This window comes from Echinops telfairi, unplaced genomic scaffold (assembly GCF_000313985.2).
Source record: "Echinops telfairi isolate 266 unplaced genomic scaffold, ASM31398v2 ScPeMD7_7469;HRSCAF=8507_1, whole genome shotgun sequence".
NCBI classification, from domain to species: Eukaryota; Metazoa; Chordata; class Mammalia; order Afrosoricida; family Tenrecidae; genus Echinops; species Echinops telfairi.
Genome location: NW_022111373.1, coordinates 128325185 through 128344006, shown reverse-complemented (window position 1 = coordinate 128344006; position 18822 = coordinate 128325185).

Sequence of the window (18822 nt, the reverse complement as noted above, 5' to 3'; positions counted from 1 at the left end):
TATACACATGGACTTGTCCAAATGAAATACACAGGAATCAAATTGACATCATCATGTGAAAAGACATTGGGGAACCTCACTATCAGTAGCCAAAACAAGACCCGAGGCTGACTATGGAAAAGACCATCAATTGCTTATATGTAAGTTCAGAATGTAACTCAAAATATTAAAACAAGTCCATGAGAGCCAAAATAGTACCTTGGATATATTCCACCTGAATTTTGAGAACATCTCAAGAACAGATTGACAACAAATAACAGAATACTTGATGGGTTGTAAGAGTACATCAAACACATCGTTCATGAAAAAAAAAAGAAAGACAGGAAAGAAAGTAATGATCAAAGTGGATATCAAAAGAGATTCTGAATCTTGCTCTTAATCATACAGTTGCTACAGTAATTGGGTTAAATGACGAAGTAGGGAACTGAACAGAAACTTTCAAAGGGCATCTCTAGAAGACAAAGTGAAATATTATAATAAAATGTGCACAGTCTTAGAGTTATAAAGCCCCAAAGGAAGAGCATTCTCATGATACTTTAATTGAAAGAACTAAAGAAGAAAACTCAAGCCTTGAGTTGCATTCATGAAAGATTCTATGGGCAGCATATTTAATAACGTAGGAAGAATCAAAGGAAGAAGGAAAGACTACACAGAGTCACTGTGCCAAAAAGAACTAATGAATATTCTTTCATTTCAGGAGGTAGCAGACGAATAAGAACAAATAGTACTGAAGGAAGAAGTTGTAGCTGCACTGAAAGCATTAGCCCAAAACAAGGTTCCAAGATTGATGGAATACAAATTGAAATATTTCAACAAGCTGATGAATGACTGGAAATACTCACTGGTCTATGCCAGGAAATTTGGAAGATAGCAACTTGCCCAACTATTTGAAAGAGATCCGTAAAAGTACCCATTCCAGATAACAGGATGCTCAAATTATACGAAATATTATTGATATAACATGTTAGTAAAATGTTACTGAAGATCACCCAACAATGGTTGTAGTAGTACATTATCAGGGAGCTGCTAGAAGTTCAGGATAGATTTAGAAGAGGATGTGAAACAACAGAAATCATTGCTGATGTCAGATGATCTTGACTGAAAGCAGAAAACACTGCAAAGCTGCTTAGTTGTGTTTTATTAATTCTGCCATGGCATTTTACTGTGTGGATCATTACAAACTATGGATAGTGTTGGGAAATATGAGAACTTCAGAATACTTCATGGTGCTCCTCTGGAACGTGGAAATAGACCAAGAGGCAGTTATGTGAACAGAACAAGGGAATAATACTGTTTGGCTTAAAATCAGGAAAGGTGTGTGATAAGGTTGTTTCTTCTTATGATCCTTGTTCAATTTGCAAATGGAACAAGTAATTAGAGATCTTGGACTATATTAAGAGGAACATAGCATTAAGATTGTAGGAACACTTAGGATAATCTATGATACGCAGACGGCATAGCTTGTTTGCTGAAAGTGATGAGCACCTGAAACACTTGCTGATAAAATCAACGCCTGGAGCCCAAATCCTTACAACTGGACCAATATGTAACATTATGGTATATTGAGAAAAGATTGAATTTGTCAAGGAGTGTATCTTACTTGGATCCATAATCAATGCTCCTGGAAGCAGCAGTCAAAATATCTGAAGAGACATTGGACTGAGTAAATCAGCTGATGAAAAGCAAAGTGTTACTTTGAGGACTAAGGTGCACCTGCTGACCCAAACCATGGAGTTTGTAATTGCCTCACATGCATATGAAAGTTGTGCATTGAACAGGGAAGATTGAAGAAGTATGCATGCATTTCTACTGTGGTGGTGTTGAAGCGTAATGGCAGGACCATGGACTGCTGAAAGGACAGAACAATCAGTCTTGGAAGAAGTATGACCAGTGTGCTCCTGAGAGGCAAGAATGGCAAGACTTCATCTTACATACTTTGGACATATTATCAATGGAAACCATTCCTTAGAGAATGAAATACTGCTTGGTAAGATAAAGGGCTATGCAAAAAGAAGGCTTTCAAGGAGATGGAATCACACCATGGGTGCAACAAGGATCTCATGCATAGGATGGCAAAGGACTAGGCCATGCTTCTTTCGTTGTGCATAGGGTTGCTATGGGTTGGAAAAACTTAATGACATCTAACAACAACAACAACAACACCTTTTATCAAGGCTCATGGAAATTGCAGTCAAGAAATTCAATGGCACATTGCATTGAGCATGTTTGCTGATCCACTGTAGCTAACCCTAACAGAAGAAAGGATGACGTAAATGAGCTGAACACAAAATGTCAAAGGGAACCTTGAGGAAAAAAAAGTAAATTACTATTCTGAAATTTGAAAATATTTGGGGTTAGAAACCCAAAATTTAAAAATAAAGAAGAGATTCAGCACATTTCAAGTTGAACTAACGGAAGAAAAAGATCCAAGTCTCAAATTGTAATATAGAAAGTTGCTATAGAGAAAATACTGAACAACAGAAGTAACTTTAAAGGAAGGTGGAAAGAACACATAGAAGCATTGTCCCAAAAACAGTTGATAAAGATTCATCCATCACAAGGGATACATGATCAAGAAACAGTGGCAGTGAAGGAAGAAATCTGAGCTGCAGTGAAAGCATTACAGGAAAAGCTCCAGGAATTCAGGACAGAGCAATGGAAATGTTTCCACACCCTGGTAAAGTGCTGGAAGTGCTCACTCATGTGTCCCAAGACCATGCTAAGGCCTGGAAAACCACTGTAAGAGATCTATCTCTGTTCTTGACAATCTTGAAAGGTAAGCAAGTCACTTTGAAAATGATGGTGCAACTGACCCAAGACATAACATTTTCAATCATTTCCTACACATGTCAATTTGGATATTGAATAAGGAAGATTGAAAAAAATGGATGCACTTGAAACATATTGTGTAACAAATTATATTGTGGTGGGGCATATAGAGGGCAAAGTTGTGAAAAGTTCTTAAATATCACCATATACCTGGAGAGAATACATTTGACTTCAAGTATCAGAGAACACCAAGGTTACTTGTCATACCATAGTTCATGAGCAGTTTTCTACATCCTACTATGGTGAGTGGATAGTGGAGTCATAGGCGTTGATGTGTGGCCCTTAAGGTACAATTTTTGGTCTTTCTCTGACTGAAAGATAGAAGAGGGATCAAAATCAAAGAAGCATGGAAACTACTAAGCCAATGGACTAATGGATCACACAAACATCCGTCTCCATGATCCCAAGACCATAAGAACTTGATGTTGCCCAGAAACTAGTAACAATAGCTCTTATAGGAATCAAAGTAAAATATCTTGGATAGAATGGGAAACAATGTTGAAAAAAACCACCCAATTTCATTAAAAAAAACAAACAAAAGGCTTAATGATCAGATAGAGACTGATTCAAACCCTGAAACAATGGTCAGTGTATATTTTATCGATGTCCTCAAGTCAACTCTGGCTCCTATTAGCCCTATGTAGCAGAGAAGAACTACCTGGTTTGGATTTCTGAAGATGAGCATCTTTAAGGGAGCAGGGAGCTTCATCTCATCTTTCTCCCAAAAAAACGCTCCCACTGTCATCAAGTTAATGCTGACACACTGTGACCCTGTGACGCAGAGTAGAATACCCCTGCAACTTTCTAAAAATATAATTTTTATGGGATTAAAAAGCCTTGTCTGTCTCTCAAGTTGTAGCTGATGGTTTTGTACTGATGACCTTGCAGTTGGCTGCCCAACACATAACTAGTTTGCCACCAGGGCCAAGTCACCCTTCAAACCTGGAATTGAACTCACCCCTTGGATCAATTTTCTTTAAAAATAAAATAAAAATACAGGACTACCACTACTATGACTCACAGTAAGCCTGTATAGCATAGTAGAACTGGCCCTTTTAGACAGTAGAATTTTAGAGAAACAGACAAACTAATCTTTTTTCCTGTAGGTAGCTTATGGGTTCAAACCTCTGATGGTATAGTCCAAGGTGTAACCCTTTACACAACCAGGACTTTTTTCAGGTCTATAAAAGGAACAATAACACTTGGGAGGTCCACACATTTTAGAATGATCAGCCATTTGAGATCCAAATAGCAGTATTTGCCAATGACAAATACAGATGTTTTTGTAAGAAGGAAACAGAAAAAATAAGTGGGACACAAGATGCTATACTGTGGGAATTGTAATCAAAGACACGAAAAAAGTATGTATGAATCTTTAAGTAGAAATGGAATTTGTAAATTTTCATTCAAGTTCACACTGAAAAGAAGGGGTTCGGTGCGGGTGGGGTATATGGGAGCCTATGTCAAGGAGTCCAGGGAGGAAAAAATTGTTTGGAAATGGATTATGGTAGCAATTGTACAGTACTGCTTGATGTGATTGAACTATGGAAAGATATGTATTAGCTCCCAATAAAAATAATCAATTATCAATCAGTCAATCCATCATTCAAAACCTGAAATAAAAAGCAAGGGGGAAACATGTAGGAAGAAATGGAGTTTTGTAGTGTGTGTTAGGAAACCTTAAAAAAATCAAATAAAAGGATGAAACAGGAAATGGGGAAAGTCAATAATGTAGTCACGGTGGTTATTTTCCTGACTACAGACCATACTAGGAGCATAACATCAGTGGAGTCTCAAATCATGGCTTTCTGGTTTGAATGTAATGTTACACTACTTTAAACAAAATCTGCAAAATTAACAGCACCAATGTGTAAGGAGAGCTGGCCTGTGAATAAGGCCATCAGGAACCAATCTATTTGCAGGTGTCTCAAGAATGACATTGAAATGCTGCTGCCAGTTCTGATTTAAATCTATATAAGACAGTGGACACCAACAGGGTTGTTAGAATTAAAGTTCCATTCAGATGAGATTGTAAGTCAAGAGATATCATTTATACCGTCAGATGGACCTTGACCGAAAGCAGAGAATAACAGAAAGAAGCGTGTTTGCATTTTATTGACTATTCAAAGGCATTCTACTGAGTGGATCATAACATACTTTGAATGCCATTGGGGATTCCAAAACTCTTTATTGTGTTGTTGCAGAACATGCACACTGACCAAGAAGTAGTTGTTTGTTCAAAGAGAACAAAGGAATATCACATGGTTTAAAAATCAGGAAAGGTTTCTCTAATGGTCGAATCACTTTACCATAGTTACTCAGTTTGTATGTTGAGAAAACAATCAGAGAAGGTGGACTGTATGAAGAACAGTGCAACATAATTTGGGGCAAGTTTATTAACAATCTGTGATATGCAAATCACACAAATTTATGTGCTGAAAGTGAAGCAAAATGTAAGAATTTGTTGATGAAGATCAAAGAAGGCGGTCTTCATTTTGGTTTGCAACTCAATTTTTTGAGAAAGAACTAAAATTTTTAAAGAAAGAACTAAAAGAACCAATCGGTAACATCATGATAAAGAGTGAAAATAATGAAATTGTTAAGGATGTCTTCTGGTTGGATGCACAATTATGTTCATGGAAGTAGAGGTCAAGAGATCAAATAATACTTTACATTGAGTAACTCTGCTGCACAAGACCTCTTCACGTGTTGAAGAGCAAGGATGTCACTTTGAGGACTAAGGTGAAGTTGACCCAAGCCATGGTATTTTTAATCAATATATATATATATGACCAACTTTCATATATATATATATATATATGTGTGTGTATATATATATGAAAGTTGGTCATGGAATAAAGATGTCTTCAGAAGAACTGATGCATTTGAATCATGGTGCTCACAAAGAATATTGAAATATCATGGACTAACAAACGTACAAAATAGAAACACAGCCAGAGTGCCCCTTTGAAGAGAGAAGGTTGAGACTTTGTCTCACATATTTTGAATATGTGATCAGTAGAGACTGATGCCTGGTGAAAAACAACAGCATTACACTAGCTAAAGAAGAAGAGCTGGAAGCGGAGAAAACTCTAGAGCAGCGGTTCTCGACCTGTGAGTCATGACCCTTTGGGAGTCAAATGACCCTTTCATGGGGTCACCCAATTTATAATAGTAGCAAAATTACAGTTATGAGGTAGCAACGAAAATAATGTTATGGTTGGGGGTCACCACCACATGAGGAACTGTATCAAGGGGTCACAGCATTAGGAAGGTTGGGAACCGCTACCCTAGGGAGAATGGATTGATACAATGACTGAAACAATAGGACCGATGTAGCAGTAATTGTAGACGGTGCAGGAAAAAGTATTGTGCTCTGTGTACCTAGGATTGTTCTAAGTTGAAGCAGCCTTTGTGGCAGCTAACACGTTATTGGAATACAGTAGTAAAACACAGTTGAAAGTTAGAAACATTAGTTTTCAGTTATGGTATTTTACATCATACATGTAAAAATAAATGTTCATTCTACATTTCAAAATTTTTGAGAAAGTACATTAATTGCTGTTACTCTCATTTTGCAGGAGAGTCAGCAAGAATGAATCAGCCCAGGCATTTTAAAAATGCTGAAGATGGCCCCAGATCAAGCAATGTTCCTTTCACTTCTATACAAGTTTTCCAGGAGTGTAGCTCACTTGACGCTCGCAAGAACTCCCATCTGACAAAAGAAACTAGCAATAGGAATATTATTTGTAGGTGGATTCATTTTCTAGTAGGAGAAAAAGAATTCACATCCAGATGTGACTAATTTTTAAATTCCAATTTTGCTCCCATTATATATTAGATCTCATATCCAAGTTCTGTCATTACTTATCTATATTTGAACAAATCACTATAATTATTTTAACATACAGTGTGGTCCTTGATGGAAGAATAAGAAAATGTTGACTATGTCTGTACTGAAAAAAATCTAAACAAAGGAAGAACATTGTCAGAACATTGTGCCAGAAGATGCGCCCCTCAGGTCAGAGGGCACTCAAAATGTGACTGAAGAGGAGCCGAATTTTTGGAGGGGAGTTATCCTTGGTGACCTTAGTGGGTAAAATCAATGAGATTGGTGCTTTCGGCAGATCCATTTGCTGATGGGGCACAACTCGAGGTAACAGAAACAGCTGCAAACATCTGCTAATGATCAGATTTTGGAATGCATGAGGTATAAATCCAGGAAAAGTTAAAGTCATCAAAAATTAAATGGGATGCACAAAGATCTGTAATGTAGGCATTAGTGAGCTTAAATGGACTGGTACTGCCCATTTTGAATCAGGAAATAATATGATTTACTAAGCTAAGAATAACACAATCGAAAGGAATGATATAATATACATCGTCAGAAAGGATCTTGCTAAATACATCATGACATACAATGCTGTTTCCGATAGGACTGTATCTATCCACTTTCGAGGAAATCTAATCAATAACAACTGCTATTCAAATTATGTACCAACTACAAAAGCTAGTGATAAAAAATTGAAGAATTCTACTAATTAATTAAGTCAGAATCTGATCAAATATGCAAAACAGATGCATTGATAGTAATTGGAGTTTGGAATGCAAAAGTTGGAAGCTAACAGGAAGGAGTAAGAGTTGGGAAATATGGACTTGGTAATGGAAATGAAGTTGTAGACCACCTGATAGAATTTTGAAAAACAAGTGACTCTCATAGCAAATACCTTTTCTAACAACACAACAGGTGACTATGTACATGGTCCTCTCCAGATAGGATACACAGAAATCAAATCAACTACAAGTTTGGGAAGAGACAATGAAGAAGCTCAATATCAATAGCTAAAAGCAGACTATGCACTGACTGTGTGCAAGATAAACAATTACTTATATGTAAGTTCAGGATAAAGCCGAAGAAAATTATAAGAAATTGACCTTGAGTCTCTCCCACTGGAATTTTGATAACACCTCAACTATAGCTTTGATGCATTGAACACTAATGACAAAAGACCGAGCCACTGTGGGAGAACATCAAGATCCCCATTTATAAAGAAGAAGAAAAAAAAGAAAGAAAGCAAAAGGCCATTAAAAAGATAGGAAAGAAAGAAAGGTCAAAGTGGATGTCAGAGGAGACCCGAAACTTAATACTTAGAGAGTAGCTAAGACAAGTGACAGAAAAGATGAGGTCAAGGAGCTTAATAGAAACTTTCAAAGAGCTGATCCATAAGATAAAGTCAAACATTATTTCTTTAATGTGCGAGGATTTGGTATCATAAAGCCAAAAGGTAAGAATATCCTCAGCGTATCTGAAACTGAACGAAATCAAGAAACAATTGCAATTTTGAAAGATTTCATGGACAAAATATTGACTGATGCAGAAAGCATCAAGAGAAGATGGAAAAAAAAATTCACAGAATCACTGTGCCAAAAATAAAGTCAATATTCCACCATTCAGCAGTTAGCATATGAGCAAGAACCAATGGTGTTGAGGGAAGAATTCGCACACAATAAAAACCAAGAGTGAGTATATGATGTGATAATGAGACAGCAAGTATATGGAGGAATCTGTTCAAACTTTAAGTTATAAAGAGAGGAGAGAAATTGAGTTGAAGCTAGTGCGAAATAAGAGGCTTCCTGATTGTTTTTGTTTTTTTAAGTGGATGTGAGTGAATAAATAGAATTATATTCTCATAGGGATCGAACAGTTCTATCTTCATTTCCCGTGATTCCTCCAGGTTTGGGATGGAATTTTAATCCTAAAAAAGGAAAAATTGGGTTGATTATTCTTTTGTTAAGCTCCCTTTGAGATCCAAGCAAAAACCAAACTCACTGTCTTGGAGTCAAAGCTGACGCATAGGAATCCCCTGTGGGTTTCTGAAACTGTAACTGTTCATGGGAGTAGAAAGCCCAGTCCTGCTCCCATGGAGGTGCTAGTCATTATGTACTGCCAATCGTATTGATCACAGTCCAACACATAAGCACTCTACCACCAGAGGTCTTGTCTTTGAGATAATCCCAATACAAATAAGCCTTGCCTGGTCCTGCACTATTCTCACAATTGTTGTTATGTTTTAGCTTGTTATTACAACCCCGGTGACAATGCACAGCATCCAGCGCCTGTTTCTCTTTGAATGACTAGGAAAATGGTGTGGAGGGTTTGACCTCCTCTTGCCACCCCATTGCCACAAGACAGGTCAGATCTGCCTCTACCCTCCATCTTTCTTTACTAATTCTGAAACCAACAATTTCTCCTGTGTCATGCTACTTCTCTGGTGGGTTCAATAATCCATTGTGATAGCCAGAGAGGATGTACTGACAATGCTCACACTCAAAGAGGTGTATTAGGGGAGTTAAGATATGATCACAAGGCAGGATGAGTAAACCATAAGGAAGGATATAGTCACTGGTACAGAGCAACACCTCTCCTCAGTCAGTAGCCAAGTCTACTTGGCCTTAGCCTCTCAGCCACGTTGTCCCTTGTCCTCTACCTCATTGGACAAAGAAGCTAGCCTGCTGCTTCGCTTCCTGTCTCCATCTTGGCAATGTTCTCTGTTATGTCTCATGGTCCCATTGCCTTGTTCTCCCGTGCCTCTGTCCTTAGCTCCCCCACTGCTTCAGACAGTGGATGGAGATAGTGGGCGTGCCACACGTGGCTCCAATTGTCCTGGGGTTTCTCTCTTCCTGCTGAGAGCTCATCCTTCTGTAGAGGCAGGGGATTGGCAATGAAATCTGACTAATCTTTAGGGTTATCTACATCCTGTTTGCCTAGTTTCACCTATCATTGGGTGGGCGTTACAGAGACTTGGACAGAAGAAGCATATTAATAAACTTCACTCCACAACACTGACCTTCTACTTTATTAAAGAGGATATCGTTCTCTGGACTCAAAAACCTTCTTATAACAGACTAAACGTAGTCAAAAGTGTTTGAATATCAAAAAATCTACAAGCAAACATACTCTTGGTATTCTCTGGTTTTGGCCCAGATCTGTTGGGGGCATCAGCAACATATCTCTTATTCCCTAGACTCAAATGTTCTGTTAAAATTTTTAATGAACGTTAGCAAAGTTTGATGGTTCTTGGTGCTGTTGTGGTGAGGTGCCCTTAAGTTGGTTTTGACTCATAGTCACGCTCTGTAAAACCGAAGGAAGCCCCAGTAACTGGTCTTGCCTGACAACATCTCTAAGGGGCTTGAGATGAAGCAGACTTGTTTGTTCTTCAAGCAGTCTATGATACTTTCAATATTCTTTCCAACATCATAGGTCAAACTCATCTATTTTTCTTCAGTCTTCCTAATTCAACATCCAACTTTTATATGCATACATTAAAGCTGGTGGTAGTTACAGATATTTGGGTAGAAATTTCACTCCACTACACTTGGCATAAGCCATATAAATGATTGAATCATTTAGCTCAATTTCAGTACATTTTAGCTCCTTAATAACTAGAATATCAATATTTATGTATCCACTTTTAATTGTTGACCAATTATCATTCTCCTAGATTTGTGGTTTGTGCATTCCACATTTCAGTTACAGGATATTTGCAGCTGTTTCTTCATGGTTGATTTTGAACCATGCTACATCAGAAAATGAAAGTCGTTAAGTTTTGCTACATCCTAGTCATTAAAGTTAGCTCTATTTGAATGACTTATGACTTGAGGAGTTCTTTTTCTGGTACTTTATCAAATGATGTATAACTGCTATGTGTAAGGTTTTTGATATTTAATTTTTAAGAAGTGGACCAACCCTTCTTCCTAGTCTTTCTAAGACTGAAAAATATGTTGCAACCTGATCACCATTTGGTCCCTGGCAGTATATGAAATATAGATGACATAGCTACAAATATCATAGCAATAAGCAAGCCACCGCACTAAGACAAGCTAACAGATTAGTGATATGTATACATATTTATTTAACTTAACTGTCATAATATTTTCTAACATGCTCTATTAAATTATCCTAATATAAACCAAGGTTAAAATCCATTATTTCAAAATAATTATCTTAGTCCTAGTGGAATATTGAGGTAAGCATTGAATGACTACACAAAGGGTCAGGAGTTCAAACCTACTAACTTCTCTTCAGGAAGAGAAGGGGGATATCTGCTTCCATAAAGCTTTAGCCTCAGACACACACTGGAGACTCCTTTTCTGTCCTCACTGGTTGTTATGAGTTGGAATCAACTTGATGGAAGTCATTTTAATTTTTTTAAGTGATTTCATTTTTATATTACAAATTGAACACTTTAATGAAATTTTAATTTCTATAACTAATCCACAGAATTGTATTCAGCAAACTTCTTTCTATGTTTAAAAGTATAATGGTAAGATGGATCACTGTCAATTTAACATGTGAGAACTGTTGCTGATCCTAAGCTGTTTCATGGCTGTTTATTTTCTTTAAAGGTCTTTCTGAAAGAGTTTTAGAGATTTCTTCTGTGTTTTGCTTCTATTTCATCAAGCGATAGAGTTTACTAACAAAAGATGTAAAACAAACACATTTTCCCCTCCCAAGCTCTCATCCTCATCATCGGTAAAATCTGAAGTTTTTAAAGAAGAACACACACAAAAAGTGTATCTTTCCACATAACTATCTGAAAAGTTATTAGAAGAACTGCTTTGGTGAGCAAATATGTAGATCTTTATGTAAAAGAGAAAATCAAATACATTTATATTGCTATTGCAAGTTAGATTTCATTTTATCACGCCTGCCAAGCTCCAATCTTTTTATTCTGTTCTGTTCCTTTAAGGCTCTCTTGTGTTAATGTTTCTAACCACCCAGTTGATGAAACATACTTTAACTTTCAAGTAATGGATGGCTCGATTTAATGCTTTTCAAAATGTGAGTCAAACACAGGCCATAGAATTTGAGTTATTTAATATAAAGATGATTAGATTGCTCTGTATCCCAGAGCATGATTGAACATGTCTGTGATGACTTTCAGTGCATGTAAAAACACCTTCAGCACTTGTCATCTCTCTGATCTCTTGGAAAATGAACAACTCACATCTGTGCCAATGGCCTTTTGCATTAGCCTCCCAGTGATCTGACTCTAATCACTCTTTTCTGCTCTGTAAGTTATATTTACTATAGATAAAAGCTGACATTTTTATAATGTCTTGCAATTATACTTCTGTAACAGCACTGAAGCAGCTTATGAAATCAATTGCCATATTTATTCTCTATTCTCAATTCCCTTTCTAACACATTATTTTTTGCATAAGTAGGATGGAGCAAGAATTATAGAAGTACGCGGTCAATTTCATGATAAAATAGCATAAAAATGCATAGTTCTGCAAAAACTATGTTTTATTGTACATAATTATTGATGAGGTCAAGTCATGTCTATGTCCTTGTAAACAGAAATATTGAATTTTTAACTAAGCATGTGTGACAATCAATAATTGTGATATTTGCAGCTATTTGTAGATAATAAATTTATTCTGATTCTCACTGATTATTGGTAATCATATCAGAAATAAATTGAAGTTCAAAATCTGTATGGAGGCAATGAATGCACAAATGTGCTTTACAAAAATGATGTATGTCTGGATTGTGATAAGAGTTGCATGAGCCCCTAATAAAATGATTAAAAAATAATAACATTTAAAAAATTTAAAAAATCTGTATGTAAGAAAATAAAAAAACTAGAAATTTTGATAGCATTGACAATTTCAAGCAAAGTTACTGGTAAAGTTTTCAATTACTTCTTGATACTAAACCACTATAGTACTGTTATAACATGAATTCACTCTCATTTAACATGATTTGTTACTGATGATGTTAATAAATTACAAACAGGGTAACGTACTGGTGGGAAATGAAGGTTACATTAATGCAACATTTACTTTGACACTTCTACCAATCCTATATATTCCCTAATTAGCCATAATTTCCTCAGCCTGCAAGCCCACATATTCTCATTTAATAACAAGAATGTTTTCATTAGTTAGTAGAAGTATTTGCTTCAAAACATTGCTAGAGATTCAAATGAATTTCTTAAAAAGAAAACCAAAAAACACTGTCCTTTGTAATATTTTTAATATATTCTTGAATTCTAGATCCATATTGATTTTTAACTTACTAAAAAAAAACCTGAAAGTATAAATATGCCCCCAATTTTTAATTTTGCTGTATAGACTACATAATAATGATTTTCTAGATTTTACATACTCTTGATTTAACTTAAGGAGTTCTGGTGGCACAGTGTTTAAGTGCTTGGCAACTAACCAAATGGCTGGGGGTTGAAACCCATTCAGGGTCTCTTAGGGGGAAAGATCTGGCTATATGTCTCCATAAGCTGTTTTATAGCCAAGAAGAGACTAGGGGGGAGTTATTTTCTGCAATATTAAAAAGAACCAAACTCGGTGACATGGAGTCCAATGGAAATGCTTTACTTACTGCTGTGTTCTTGAACTTTTTGTCTAAAAAGTAAAATAACTAAAATTTTGCTTTTGTAGTTGATTTTAAGTACCATCAAGAAGGAAATATAGATCAAGAATGATGTGATTATATCTTACATCAAAAACCAAACCATTTTAATTATTTCACTAATTACACAAAAATTTCCAGAACAACAACAACAACAACAAAATTTCCAGAACATGGAAGCAAAACATTTTCATTGGGCCAGGAACTACAAGCATGGTAACTCACAAAACGAATCTCGAATATTTACAAAGGTATTTTTGAATGTAAGATTTTATAATATTCAGTAAGAATATTTTTAAAAAACTCTAAAATATTAGATAATAGCCAAGTAGCAATAAACCTGGGTATAAAACTGGATTTGTTATGAATAAAAATTAAGCAACAGAATTGATAGAGACTTACTATTAAAATGACATTTGGCAAGCAACACAGGACTAGATAAAACATGGTGTCAGTGTTAAAGGTCAATATACTTGCTTTGCTATTTACATACTGTGTTAGTCTGGGTATTTTTGAGAAACAAATCCACAGAAACTCATGCATAAAAGAGAGTTTTATATAAAGGTTAAGTGCACATTAAGGAAATATCCCACCCCAGTGCTGCCCAAGCCCACAAGTCCAACATTAACCCATTAACCCATATGTCCAACACCAATCCACAAACTCCTTCTCCATCTCACAAAATGCACACTATGATGCCGACTGCAGGAGGAAAGCCAAATCAGTGAATGTATAAGCATCTCAGTGGATGCTCCAGCACCCAGGGTTGCATCAGGGTAGGTCTATATGGCTTCCCTTTGGAGATGTCTTGCAGGAAGTAAGCCTTGCCAGATGAAGCAGGAAACTAGCTAAGGCAGCTGCACCCTGGTTCGACCATCACAAAGCAAGAGACCCAAGAACTAGAAAGGCAAGGCTCACTGAGCCATTTATCTCTCGGTCCTTCAATTAATCCCACATATGTTTATTGGACAGGTTGGAACAATAGACTATCTCACATAACTTATAAGTGTTGTTTTGCCATTTGTGTACATATGTTGACTTTCAGATTTACCATATTTCAGTTTTTGCTGAGGTCAATTCCCTCTTTTATCAACTTTCTAAGCAAGTGTGTCTGCTTAACTCCGCCACTAGAAGTCACTTCAACCAGACATATAGAAGAAAGAAAAACAATGGGATAACATTAGTAGTCACAGTTTACCATATTATATTAACTGTCTTGGAGAAGAGGCAGATAAAGAGGGGACTGAATGTAAGAAGAGAGGAAGCAAAATATAAGTGAATTTCAGTAGAAAGTAGATCTCTCTGTTGTTAAGTTTCTATATATTTTTTAAAAAGATAAACCCTAAGTAAAAAGCATAGTCAAAACAACCAGTATATATCATTAATATCCATTCTGATAACTCAAAGGAAAGTTATAACAACAGGAACGAGTCCATGTGTAGACGCATTTCATTTTATATCATATTCCGGCATTGAGTTACCATGGTCAGAATGAAAGTCATACATGCTAATAGTTTGATAGCATAGTAGAAAGTAGTCCTGGGAGGCACAAGTTGTTAAGGGTTGTTTCTGTTTCTAAAAGGTCACACCTTTAACAATCATATAGAGTAATTGTGGCAGTTACATAATCTCCTGTCAGCTTGTGAAGGGGTGGAGTCTAACCTGTCAATCACGACATACCCAATGAGGCCTTGTGTGGGCATGGACTTCTTCTAAGGATTCTGGGAACTCCTATCTTTCTCTCTGGGAGTGGGACACACACTCTCTGCTTGGTATTCCTGACGACAAGACACATGGAGCTTTGCTACCACCCTGGAGTTGGAGGAGCCATATGGAGGTGCATAACAGCGCTGAGATGCTTACACCACTACTGGTAAATTCATTCATTAAAACACATGTTTAGCTTATTCCAATTTTTTGCTATTGTGAACAGTGTTGCAAAATGTGTAGGTTTATTTTTGTTATGACTCTTAATTTTTGAAGCATGTAGCAAGCAGAGGTATTTCTGGATCATATCAAATTTTTAGTCCCGGTTACTTCAGATAGCAACATATTGCTTCCACAAATTTACAGTCCCACCAACAATATATGAGTGTTTCAATCTCTCTGAACCCTTTCTCGCATGTGTTTTTTTCTTTTCTTTTCTTAACTTGACTGTCTTTTTTGGTCTATTTGAGTATCACATCATTGTTTTGATTTGCATCTCTGGGATGACTATTGATTGTGAGCATTTCTTCTTTTAGACTACATACAGCAGGAAACACGGAGAGACACAATGACAGGAAAAAGGTATACTGGAGGAAAGCTGAGAGAGGTCTTTGATTCTTCTATTTGCTGGCCATTTGGATGTCTTCTTGGGTGAACTGTCTGTTCATGTCTTTTGCCCATTTCTTAATTGTTTTATTTGTCCTTTTCTTATTGAAGTGCTGCATTTTTCTATAAATTTTAGAGATTAGTCCTTTGTCAAAGATTTTTTTCACACTGCATGGGCTCTATTTTTACTCGTTTGATGAAGACTTTGGTGCACCTAAGTGTTTTATTCTTAGTATACGTCCATCATGTATTTTGTCATCTATTGAATGTGTTTCTTTTTGTTATATTTGATAGCGTGTCAGTTATTTATAATAGGGACCTTAAGTTTGTCCCTACTTTCTCATTGATGATCTTTATAGCTTTGGGATTTGATGTTGTTTTTATTTTTGTATGTGGGGTGAGCTATTGATTCAGTTTTGTTATTCTACAGACAGAAATTCAGTTTCTCCAGCACCATTTTTTGAAGAGAGTATGTGTATCCCATTTAATGTTTGTTAGCCCTTTATGGAAGATTAGTTATCTGTAGGTGGATGAATATATCTCTTAAGTTTTCTATTCTGTTCCATTGGTCTATGTAAGTATGTACAATACCAGGCTGTTTTAACCATTGTGCTGTGTAATAGGTTTTGTGGTTGGAAATGAGAGGCTTCCTACTTTGTTCTTTTTCTTAAGGAATTCTTTGCTTATTCTGGGTCTCTTCATTCTCCATATAAAATTAGTAATTAGTTTTTCCATTCCTTTAAAGAATGAAGTTGGGATCTGGATATGAACAGCACTTTACATCTAGATATCTTTGGATAGTATTGACATTTTCACAATTATCAGGCTTCTTAGCAATAGACAAGGAGAAACATTAGACTTTATACTCCCTTAATGAGTTATGCAGTAGACTAGATGGACTGTTTAAGTCTGGGTAGACTATGAACCATTCAAGGACACATAACATCCTGATAGGTGTACAGGAAAGAGCTTTATAAATGAGAGCAATTAAATATTGAGAAAGCATCCCAGCCTAGTCTAGATCAAGTCCGTAAGTCCGACATTAGCCCATATGTCTGATACCATATATAAATTCCTCTTTAGACTCACAAAACACGTGCAATGATGCCAATGCAGGAAGATCACAGGTTAGTGGGTGGGAAGTCTTGGGGATCCAGTGGTGTTGTAAGCATCTCAGCACTAGCAGGAGATTCCATGTGGCTTCTTCAGCTCCCAGGGTTGCATCAGGGTAGGTCCATGTGTCTTCTCATCAGAAATGTGTCACAGGGAGTGAGCTTTGTCAGTAGAGAGTCTCCAAGGCAGTGGGCCGAGAGAGAGAGTGAGTGAGAGAGAGGAGAAATTGCAGGAATTACCAGAAACCTCAGGGGAAGGCCATGCCCACACAGAGACCACGTTGGCTATACAATGATTGACAGTCTAGACTCCACCCCTTCACCCATAATTCTCTCAAATTGACAAAGGACTATATAACTACCACAGGTACCTGGGTGAAGTGGTGGATGGTGACTCATAGGAGAGAGAAGAGAAATCTACGCACAGGAAAGTGGTAAACGACTGAGGGATTTGATTGATGGTTTAAACTGCTGGATACAAAATTGATGATCTGAGATGTAAACTCCATTCTAATTTTTGCTGAAAAAAACAAACCATAACATTAAATTTCCTTGTGGCAGACTTGGAGTAATAGACACAAAGGAAGAAATGATGAAGACAAAGATAAGGACTCAGAGAAGTACCCATTAGTTGGCTGTATGGGCACCAGGTACAAAAGGTGAGAACCACTACTCACCTCTAACTCAGTTATGGTCACTAGCAAAAGAAATAGAAATATATTTTAGAAAGTCAAACTCATTCTTTTGAATGTTAGGCTGAATAAAACAGAAGCTATTTTTCTACACCCAGCATTCCTGTTTATTCCATCAAAGAAGGTTGTGTCAATTAGGTGAGAAAGAGCTGGCTCCTGAGAGCACCCAGTGTACAATGAATATTCAAAAGCAGGGCTGCATCTCCAGGAAGAGATTACTGCTGAGCATCACAGGAAAAGTCCAACTGGGGTTAATTGCATGAAATGTAATTCTCAATAATATTAGTGCCAGAGTCTTAAGGGATTTGCCTGAATTTGAGTATCCATTGGAAGCCATGAGCAGCAATTTAGATGCTTTCCTTGCATTGTACATAGGAAATGACATTTCACATCAACTCAGAGTTTTCTGAGCCTCCAAATGGACAACTGTCAAGTTCAGAGGTTTTCTTTCTAGTAATTTTACATCTTAAATGATTTCTCCTTCTATTTTTCCACACTCCTTCATCTCTTTGTGAGGAATTTTCTTTTCTTTAAATTCAGATGTACACCTACTGAAGGCTAGATAGTCTTTTAGCTTCATTAAGTGGTTTAACTTAATTTTGCTCCTTAGCAAGCAATGCTCTGTCACCTGAAAAATCACTGTTAAAAGTGAGGATTCCCTAATGCTAATACAGTGTTCTCCTACATATGTTCAGATTCTCATATTATTTTCTAAGCATAGAGGGTGAATAATCAGGGTAAATGGATACAACCCTGAAACACATCATTCCTAATTCTAAAACACACAGTCCTTCTGTTTGAAGGGCTGTTTCTTAGTGTGCGTTCAGGTTCCACATAAGCATAATGAAGTGTTCCGGGATTCTCATCTTCTCAATGGTATCCATAGTTTATTATGACCCACACAATCAAAAGACTTTACAAAGTCAATAAAATACAATTAAGCATATTTCTGATATTCTCTGCTTTCAGCCACAGTGACTGAAATCAGCAATAATATCCTCTTCTGAATCAAGCATAAATGTATTTACTTTTAATCACAAAATAAAGATATAATTTCTTCTAATACATGGATGACACATCTTCTATTTAAGTCTATATATTTCTGAAGGCAATATTTGACCTTCCATTCATTTAGCTCCCAAAATTCTGTATTCTTCAGTTTATACTATGTCAAAATATCATGATTTATTAATAAAAATATATTGATATTGAAATATTGATAGTAGGGTTTTTTTCCCCACATGATGCAAAAAGTATCATTCTTAAAGTACGCTGGTGAGAATAAGACAATTGAGTTAATAAAAGAAAGTATCACCGTCATCCACTGATGGCATGGACATGTTCAACACATTTTGTTTAGAGTCAATTCATTTATGTATGAAGTAGTACCTTAGGAGCAATGTGTATATATATATATATATATATATATATATATATATATATA